Source organism: Filicampus tigris, chromosome 5, assembly GCF_054856515.1.
Source record: "Filicampus tigris isolate MCC_2025a chromosome 5, RoL_Ftig_1.0, whole genome shotgun sequence".
In the NCBI taxonomy this organism is placed as follows: Eukaryota; Metazoa; Chordata; class Actinopteri; order Syngnathiformes; family Syngnathidae; genus Filicampus; species Filicampus tigris.
This window is the reverse complement of record NC_141221.1, coordinates 21,795,609-21,805,924: the sequence shown is the minus strand read 5'-3', so window position 1 is coordinate 21,805,924 and position 10,316 is coordinate 21,795,609.

The following is a 10,316-nucleotide window of genomic DNA, read 5'->3' as shown; positions in this document are numbered from 1 at the left end:
GGTTCGATCATCGGCCTTTGTGTCCATGTCAAAGTATCCTTGAGCAAGATACTGATCCCCCAGTTGCTCCTAATGCCGCATCATCAGAAAGTAAAATGAGGTAAAGTGTGAAGCGCTTTGAGTATCAAAGGTTTACCTCAGCTCTTTTAAAATCCCTAAGAATAATAAGGGGTGAATCTGGGTACTAAATGGATGGATGATTTAAACATCTTTGCAGAAAGAGTTCAGCATTTCAAATCAACAACATGCACTCTGGACATGATACCATCTGACTTAAAAAAAAAAAAAGTTTTAACCTCAGTAGAAAGTGATCTCCTACAAATAGTTAATAGCTCACTTGCATCAAGCATTTTTCCAAAGTGACTAAAGATAGGTGCCATTAAGCCACTCCTAAAGAAAATGACTCTCGATGCCTCTATGATGATCAACTACAGACCTGTTTCTAACCTCTCTTTTATAACCAAGGTTATTGAGAAGATCGTATTTAACCAACTTTCTGAATAAAAGTGAAATTCTTGATAAATTTCAGTTAGGCTTCCGAGCACATTACAGCACTGAGACAGCAGTGGTCAAAGTGTTAAATGCCATTAGGCACTGATTCTGGTCAAGTATCTGTTCTGGTTCTGCTGGGCCTCAGTGCTGCCTTTGATACCATAGATCACAACATTATGTTGGATAGGCTGGAAACTGGCTTGGTCTTTCTGGAACAGTCCTTCAATGGTTTAGGTCCTATACAGAAGGTCGGAATTATTTTGTTAAAATTGGCAGATATGAATCTGATAGATTGACTATAACCCGTGGTGTGCCCCAGGGGTCGGTTCTTGGTCCTCTTTTGTTCAACTTGCATATGGTCTCTCTGGGTCAAATAATGGAGAGCATTAACATCTATTATCACAGCTATGCAGATGATACACAACTTGATGTGTCCGTGTCACCAGACGACTGCAGCCCAACTAACTTGTATCAGTGTTTGGAGCAAATAAACTCCAAAATGAGAGAGAATTTTCTACAATTAAATGAAGACAAAACTGAAATTATTCTGTTTGGCAGTAAAGAGAAGAGGGTCAGTATTAGTAAACATCTTGAGACTCGGGCTCTTAAAACCACCGACCTAGTCCCTAGTCTTGGAGTGATAATATACTCTGATCTGACTTTCAGCAGCCACATTAAAGCTATCACCAAATCAGCTTTTTACCATTTGAAAAACATCAACAGAATTAAGTTTTCTCTCCCAGAAAGACCAGGAGAAACTCATCCATGCGTTCATCTCTAGTCGACTGAATTACTGTAATGGCCTTTTCCAAAAAGAGCATTAAACAGCTGCATCTCATCCAGAACGCTGCTGCTAGAGTTTTAACTAGGACTAAGATATGAACACATCACACCAGTTTTAAAGTCTCTACACTGACTTCCTGTCACTTACAGAATAGTTTTTAAAACTCTACTGATTGTTGACAAATCCCAGAGTGGTTTAGGTCCAGAATACATATATGATATGTTCAAAGAATATAAACCCAGCAGCGTCCTCAGATCTAAGGACTCAGGTCAGCTAGTCCAGACCAGAGCCCAGAATAAACATGGGGATTCAGCATTAAGCTGTTAAACTGCAAAAAAAGAGGAACAAACTCCCAATGGAGATTAAACTTTCACCAAATGTAGACACTTTTAAATCCAGGTTAAAAACATTTCTATTCTCATGCGCCTATGCATGAAATCTGCACGGCATTTATTTTTATTTTATCTTTTTATTGATCTTGCTTTTAATCATTTTAATCTAATTATTAATCGTGATTTCGATTTTTCATTTTAATCTAATTATTATTCGTGATTTATATTTTTGTCATTCTTGTTTTATTTCTCTTTCTGTAATGCTTTTGATGTTTTGCGTAAAGCACTTTGAATTGTCTTGTGCATGAAATGTGCTGTACAAATAAACTTGCCTTTCCTTGCCTAAACGCCAGAAAGAATAAAGGAGGAAAACTCTTGATGTGAATAGAAGTTAAAAAAGTTAAAAAACTCTTTTTCTTTTCCTTTCGGCTTTTTCCTTCAGGGGTTGTGACAGCGAATCAATTGCCTCCATCTAACCCTGTCCTCTGCATCCTCTTCTCTCACACCAACTACCTTCATGTCCTCCTTCATTACATCCATTAACCTCCTCCTTGGTCTTCCCCCGAGGCCTCCTGCCTGGCAATTCAAAACTCAGCATCCTTCTGACAACATATTCACTATCTCTCCTCTGAACATGTCCAAACCATCTCAGTCTGGCCTCTCTGACCTTATCTCCAAAACCTCTAACATGTGCTGTCCCTCTGATGTACTCATTCCTGATCCTATCCTCCCTGGTCACTCCCAGAGAGAGAAGCTCAGCATCTTCATCTCTGCCACCTCCAGCTCTGCTTTGTGTCTCTTCCTCAGTGACACTGTCTCAAAACCAAACAACATCGCTGGTCTCACCACAGTTGTGTACACCTTTCCTTTCATTTTAGCTGAAACTCTTCTATCACACATCACACGTGACACTTTTCTCCACCCGTTCCAACCTGCCTGTACACGCTTCTTCACCTCTTTTCCACACCCTCCATTGCTCTGGACTGTTGAACCTAAGTACTTAAAATCCTCCACCTTCTTGAGCTCTTCTCCCTATAACCTCACTCTTCCACGTGGGTCCCCCTCATTCACACACATGTATACTGTCTTACTGCGGCTAACCTTCATTCCTCTCCTTTCCAGGACAAACCTCCACCTCTCTAGCTTCTCCTCTACCTGTTCCCTGCCCTCCCTGCGGATCACAATGTCATCTGCAAACATCATAGTCCATGGAGATTCCTGACCTCGTCTGTCAGCCTGTCCATCACCATAGCAAACAAGAAGGGGCTCAGAGCTGATCCCTGATGCAGTCCCACCTCCACCTTGAACTCCTCTGTCACACCTACAGCACACCTCACCACTTTCTTACAGTCCTCATACATGTCCTGCACCGCTCTCGCATACTTCTCTGCCACTCCAGACTTCCTCATACAATACCACAGTTCCTCTCTGGGCACCCTGTCATAAGCTTTCTCCAGTTCTGGACTTAAAAATGATGTATGCAGTAAAAAAACAAAACAAAAACAAAAAACACAAAGAAAGCACCAAACTACTCAGTAGTAAATTTAGGCTTGTTTTCTAAGAGTTTTTAGCAGATTTTGGAATACCCACTTTTCGATCCAATGGAGGCTGTTCCACAGGCGAGGCGAGGCCGAGCTAGCTGAAGGTGAGTGACACAGCAAACCATATGGCCAAAAACCCATTTACATAAGGCTCAAAACTGACCAAGGCTGCTGGGCCTGTGGGAGAACATGGCAGAAATGGAGACGCATAATGGTGTGATGTGGATTTGACCGATGACTGAGCAGAATTTTGAGGAGTGTCCTTTTGGATTCATTCAGAAGCTCATTATACAAACGTAGTAACTAATTGCATAAAACAAAATGCCTAGATTGTTGATGGGTGTGTTTGGGAATTTCATTTGCCAACTGTCTGCATTGTTTTTGGACTTTTTGGTGTTGCCAAGCAGGGAGCAGAAATACATTAGTACTTCATGGACATCCATCCATCATCTAAATCGCTTATCCACATGTCAGGTTCACACCACTTAGGACATTAATAATACCACACAATGAGGAGAGAAGACACTCAACACAATTCTTCTACTACACTTCTACTCGCAAGGCGAGCAAAGGGGACTGTACAATTACAATTCCTTACAGCGCTCTGACCAGCCCCTCCGCCTCCTGTCTTTTTATTTTCTTGGATGGTCCCTAATTGTATACATAAAAATTGCCACTTTAAAGTGGGCTGCCAAGATTAGTCGACTAATCACGACGACGTCGACAATAAAAAACATCGACAATTAATTTTAATAGTCGATGCGTCGTTTATATATATCAGGTCATTTAAAAAAGGAAGCAAGTTGTGTCTTATGCCTGATTTCATTTCTGACATAGGCACAGTCGTGTCAGAAGCTAGCTGCAGTTAGTAGCCTATATAGGCAGTCCTCGTATTACGACGTACGCAACCTACGACGTTTCGACTTTACGACGCCTGTGTCTCCTCCTCCATTTTGTCCCCAGCACCATGGTGACTACGTTTACATGCAGTCAATATACGGATTAAAGTCAAAATTTCGATTTCTGAAACATTCTGAATATCCCGTTTACATGATTGAGCGGACAGAGTTGCTCTGGCATTTGAATAACCTTCTGTGTACAGTGACACAGGGTGTCATGACTGAAATGGACGTCATTTCCGCTTGTTAATTTCAACTGCCAATAAAACATTTGATATTCATCATACTCACCACATGAATGATTATGTATACTTGTTGTATCATAAGTGAAAATGTTTACAAAGCACTGCAAAAGAAAAGGGTCCTACTGTAGCCATTGAAACTTCTGAGTGGTCCTGGTAGGGGACTGAACTGTTTGGGACAGTTTGTAACTCAGACCAGCCACAACAATTGAAGTTACACCACCAAACTCTATGTTATTAGAGGTCAGAATATAAACAACCTATTTAGTAGACCAGCGGCTTTAGCTATGGGGCTAGTGAAGCGTGTGTTCGAGGTCCACAGCAGCGAATAGGAGTTCGGCCTGCTGAAAACACAGCCGGTGAAAATAGCACTGCAGGATGATGCACAACCTTATGTGGTCTACATTGCACGAAGAGTGCCTGTCCCCCTCCTGAGGGCAGTGGAAGAGGAGTTAGTCCGGATGGAGGCCAACGACATCACCGAGGCTGTGATTGAGCCGACGAAGTGCCTGTCCCCAAAACGTCTGGACGAACACACATCTGCCTTGATCTGAAGAAGCTCAACAAAGCGGTGAAAAAAGAGAGGTTCATCTTTCCAACAGCAGAAGAAATGACAACTCAGCTCAGCGGTTTCATAGTCTTCTCGTCCCTGGATGCTGCTTCGGGGTTCTGGCAGATATCGCTGGATAAAGACAGCCAGAGGTTGTCCACGTTCACCACCGCATATGGATGATACTGCTTTAAACGTCTCACTTTTGGGATCACTAGTGCCCCTGAGAGCTTTCAAAGGAAGATGGTGAGATCCTGGAAGGGTTACAGGTAGTAGCCGTCTACATGGACGACATAGTAGTCCATGGCAGAACAATTACAAGGGAGCGGATGGAGGCTTCAGGCCTCAAGTTGAACACAGAGACGTATATGCTTAGGAGGGGGGAGCTGCACTTTCTTGGTCAGGTGATCAACAAAGATGGTGTGCGGCCCGACCCAGACAAGGTGTCCGCAATCAGTAATCTTGGCCAGCCAGAGAACAGCCAGTAGCTGGGAAGAGCACTAGGCATGATTACTTCCCTTGGTACGTATATCCCTGACCTGTCTACAGTGGCCCAACCCCTGTCTAGGTGGGCATGCAAGAGATTTCAGACTTACGGTACCTATATGGTCTACCATCCTTTAAACTGATCAACCCACACGTTGTGTACGCACCGGGAAAAACCCTGGTTGCGGCGGACATGCTGTCCAGGAGCCCATAGAGGGGCACAGAACTCAACCAAGACAGTCAGACGGATGTGGAGTGCTACATAGCGGCGGTGATGAGCAGTGTCCCTCCACCGCCCAATAAAATGGACTGTATCTGGGCGGACACTGCGGCAGACCAGCAATTGCAAGACGTGATCAGGTACATACACGGGGGCTGGTCTGAACGCATCCACCAGTGTTAGGGAGTACTTTCCCATTAGGAGTGAATTGTCTGTGAGTGATGGGTTAGCAACAAGGGGGTGTAGGATAGTGATACCGGAAACAATGAGGTCAAAGATGCTAGATCGTATACATGAGGGACATCTAGGACATCTAGGGATTAACAAATGTCGAGATAGAGTTAATGATTCAATATGGCGGCCTGGCATGGCGTCACAAATAACAGCGAAGGCAGAGAACTGTATGCACTCTCGTGGGCAGAGAGGAGAGCACAAAACAGAGAACCTCTCCTGCCGAATCCCCTTCCTGATAGACGGTGGAAGAAAATTGGCATATATCTATGTGAACACGAGGGTGAGTGTTATCTTGTTATAGCTGACTACTACTCCAGGTTATTGGAGATACTTCACATGCCTACCACAACATCCAGACAGGTGGAGTTGAAATTAAAGGCCACATTTGCAAGGCACGGACGGGATAGCGGAAGGGGTAGTCAGTGACAATGGGCCGCAGTTCAGCAGTGACAGCTTCAGACAGTTTGCTCGTGAGAAGGACTTTGTACACATGACCTCTAGCCCCCACAACCATCAAGGGAATGGACATGCAGAGCGTGCGGTTCAAACTGCAAAAAGGATCCTTAACCAACCAGACCCTCTGCTGGCTCTCATGGCTTACCGATCCTGTCCACACAGCAGCACAGGAGTCAGCCCGGCGGGCAGGAAGATCCGGATAACACTGCCGACCATGGATAAGAACTTACAACCGAAATGGCCAAGAAGAGAGCAAGTCAGGGCTCGTGATGCGGCGTAGAAGAGCAAACAGGCGTTCTATTTTAATAAGCGCCATGGTGTGAGCCCGCTCACACCATTGCAGCCAGCAGACCTTGTTCTCACCAAGCTAGACAACCAAAAGACTTGGACTACACCTGCTATGATGGCAGGCGGAAGCTCCACACAACGATCTTACATCATCGAGACAGAGCGAGGGGCTCTGTACAGGCAAAACCGACGGCATCTTCGGGCTTTGTCTGCTGCAGCAGTCACGGCACAAACACCTCGAGCCCTGAAGAAGGGCTGCCGGGCACTCAGACAAGACCAACCAGACCCCCTGGTCCACAGGTGAACACTGAGGGACTGCCTCAAACCAGATCTGGTAGACTTGTCAAACCTGTGTCTAGGCTTGACCTGTGAGGAATTGGACTCTAAACTAGAAAAGAAAAGAAAAAAAAAAGGTTGTCGCCGCTGGTTTATTCGAAGCACATATTTTTTCTGGTTACACTTTTGCCTCAAGAGGGCACTGTTGTTATTTGCATAAGGCAGATGTCTGTTATTTGGCAAGAAATTATGAGTGTTTGCTGTGTTAAAAACAAAAAGGAGGCGGGGGTGGGGGCACATGAACACTACATAGAGGGCGTGTGACGTGAGCAGAAGTGGAGAGTGGAGAAAGGCGGGCATCAGACAGGAGTGAACGAAGTGGGAGAGACACAGAGAAAAGGAATAATAAAAGCACTGCTTGACCTCCCCAAACCTGTTTCTCATTGAGGCGACGCCTTATATCATAAACTGGGAAATATCAGCACTCAACACAACAATGACATATTTGCCACTCATCGGCATCACATAACAATAATGCCCATAATTAAGTTTGTTGCAATATACTACGTTATACTGCAAAAAAAAAAAAGAAAAAGTTCTCCCTTTGTTGTTCCAGGTGCATACCACATTTTGATTGTGTAGATCAATTTACTACTTTTAAATTATGCATACTAGTGAAGAAAAACCAAACCTTTTGGATAAAGGTTAAAGTAAAACAAAATTAAAATATAATGTAAGTGTTTATTTTAGTTTTCACTACCTTCTATGTTAAAAGTTAAAAATTGCTGCCCAAGAAGCGTGAAATATGTATACAAGTATTTCTTTTTGTATTAATAGATCATTTCACTGTATTAGTGCAACTCTGCATAATGTATAGTTTTGGTTCCATTTTAAAATGCACTAAAGAATTACAGCTAAAAATGTTAAGTGTTAAAAATGTTATCGCCATCAATTTAAGTTCTCCCTCGTTTATAAAAATGTCAGGAATGATGGCTTAAGTTGCAACGTTTAATACAAGTTGAATGTACTATCATCTTAATTGTCTTTACGATTACCTTGTACATAAAGCATCAAGCTGTAAGCGATTGATAGTTATTATGAGAGCAGCAGCTTGCTGCTGCAATTTGCTGCGATTTATAAACAGTATTATATTTAATATATATTTTTTGTCACAGTACTTCATTGATTGTAAAATATGACTCTCCCATTGTTTCCACCAAAAGTTAGGTTGTTTGAATTGGACCTCCATATGTGCAGATTCATCCCCTTTTCTGGTTACAGATTGATCGTGTGCCCTGACTTCTTTCCCAGCAGATCCAATACAATCTCATCAGAATTCCATGGCAGGGCAGAGAAGAGGTTCCACTAGCATTCCTGCCAAAGGCGCTCATTTGTCAGAGAGGTATGGAGATCAGAGGCTGACAAATCTCCCATGTCTCCCAGACTGTCAAGCTCCTTGCCTGCATATCAAAGACAAAAGAACACGCAGTGCAAGAGAGCAGAGCAGCCATTCAATTTATACAAGGGCCGTTTAAACCCCCCTGAGTTTACCCTTTGAAAATGCCTATTAGCCTGGGTGAGAGAGATTACAAGGAAATAAAATTACATTCATTGTGATATTTGATTTCATAATACCCTCAGAATTATAATTACACCGCACTCATACTTTTTATTTAAAAAACATTTGATGGCAACAAAGAGTCAGAGATGGGAATGAGCAGGTTATGCAGCGACTGATTGAATGCACATTATCTGGCCTGTTTCACCAGAAGTAACAATAATGGCAGAATAATAGCGGCATGAATAGGAATGTAATCAGGTGAGAGTGTAGGATTTAATGATATTGAGTACAGAGGCTTTATTTTCATCTGTAAGGCATTTCATATAATAGAGGGTATGTTGTGGTGGATGGATTGCTTTTTTATGGTGTAAGATTAAATTTACTGCTTGATTAAGGAAGGATATGTTGGTAGGTTCACTTGTACCAGTGATTAAATCTCTTCCACCCTATATGAGTGAACATTTAAACAAGCCTTGTAAAAATGGGAAGGTTTTTCCTTTTGGTTTTTTTTTCCAAACATTTTGTACACACAACACAAACCCTGTTCACATGGAATAAAAATGGAATAATGTGCACAATGTAAAGAGATGCTGGGATGCAACTGTGAAACAATCCTTTTACAATACAATTTTCATTTATGTAAATGTATGGATGCATTAGTGGCGCAATTTGCTAAGATGTCCTATATGACATTAAACGTTACAATGATGCTGTGAAGCACCTTTCTTGTTTACGTAGGCTTTAGATTGAACACTTGCATCTATATTTCTCGGTTTAAAAAAACCACAACATTTTCAGTGCTTACACGCAAACAATAACAATGTCGTTTTTCACTTTGGGACACTCTTTCAAGTGTTTACATTTTTATGCTCTCAGATGCTATTGTGGTGTAAATGAATGGACACAGTTTTTACGCATTTTAAGTTGAAAGTAGCGTTACATAAACGCCCTTAGCTATGATCTTTTGTGTCTGTGAGGGTGAAACAAAAAGCACATTGGTGTATCGCGTGGGGAAATAGCACATATGCCTTACGGCCTAAACCGACAAGCAGAAGGGAAGCGATAAGAGACATTCTCGAGCGGCTGAGAAACGAGCCCTGAGAAGGGCCAGCTTGATAGCAGTACTTGTTGTTCTGATGTGTTAAATAGCTGGCCTTCAACACCCTCAATCAATCGCTGAGTGAGCCACTGTGTAGCTAAGGGTTGTGCTAGATACCCAGATGGCTCAAATCTATGGAACTCTGCCTGGTCTCATGTGTCACAATGGGATGATCATGAATGTGGACACACTAACTGCACGTTCTTGCCAGGATGTTCCCCTGATTTGATTAGTTGGAATAAATGATTCCGGAATGAAACACTGATTAAAGTTCTGTGCTAAACAGCAACAAATTAACAGTGCTGCAGCAAAACATAGTTAGCCTCAGGTTGTTATTGTGCATGTTTTTGTTTTGGCTTGTACAACAGGATCATTTGAAAAAAATGACTGTGGACCTTACCGTGCACAATGTTGCATACCAACCAGTGTATGATAATTCTTCACTTGAAGCAGGCAATTGGCCAATGTATGCAACAAAACATCCAAGACAAGAATTTTGAACAAATTCAAATCCTCCCGAGGCTGGTGTTGACTAATCTGCAAACAATCCGCTCCGCAAGCTCCCATTGCATGTAGAAGAGCAAGCCCCTAAAGCTGTGATATTAACGAACACAACAAGATGGGGATTGGTATCTCAGAGCATGGAACTTAGCTGCGATAGGAGATAAGCCTTTCAAAGCATGTTTGCTGTCAGACACGTTTCCAAAGGAGCTTGGGAGGTAGTCCAAGCCGGGAATGGAATGCTGAGAAGCCAGTCAGGATATGATCCTCCTGACCTTTACCATCTTATTATAGCCACCTTTGGTATATTGGTGCATAATGTTTACAAACGTGATGATAAGGATCCATCTAAAAG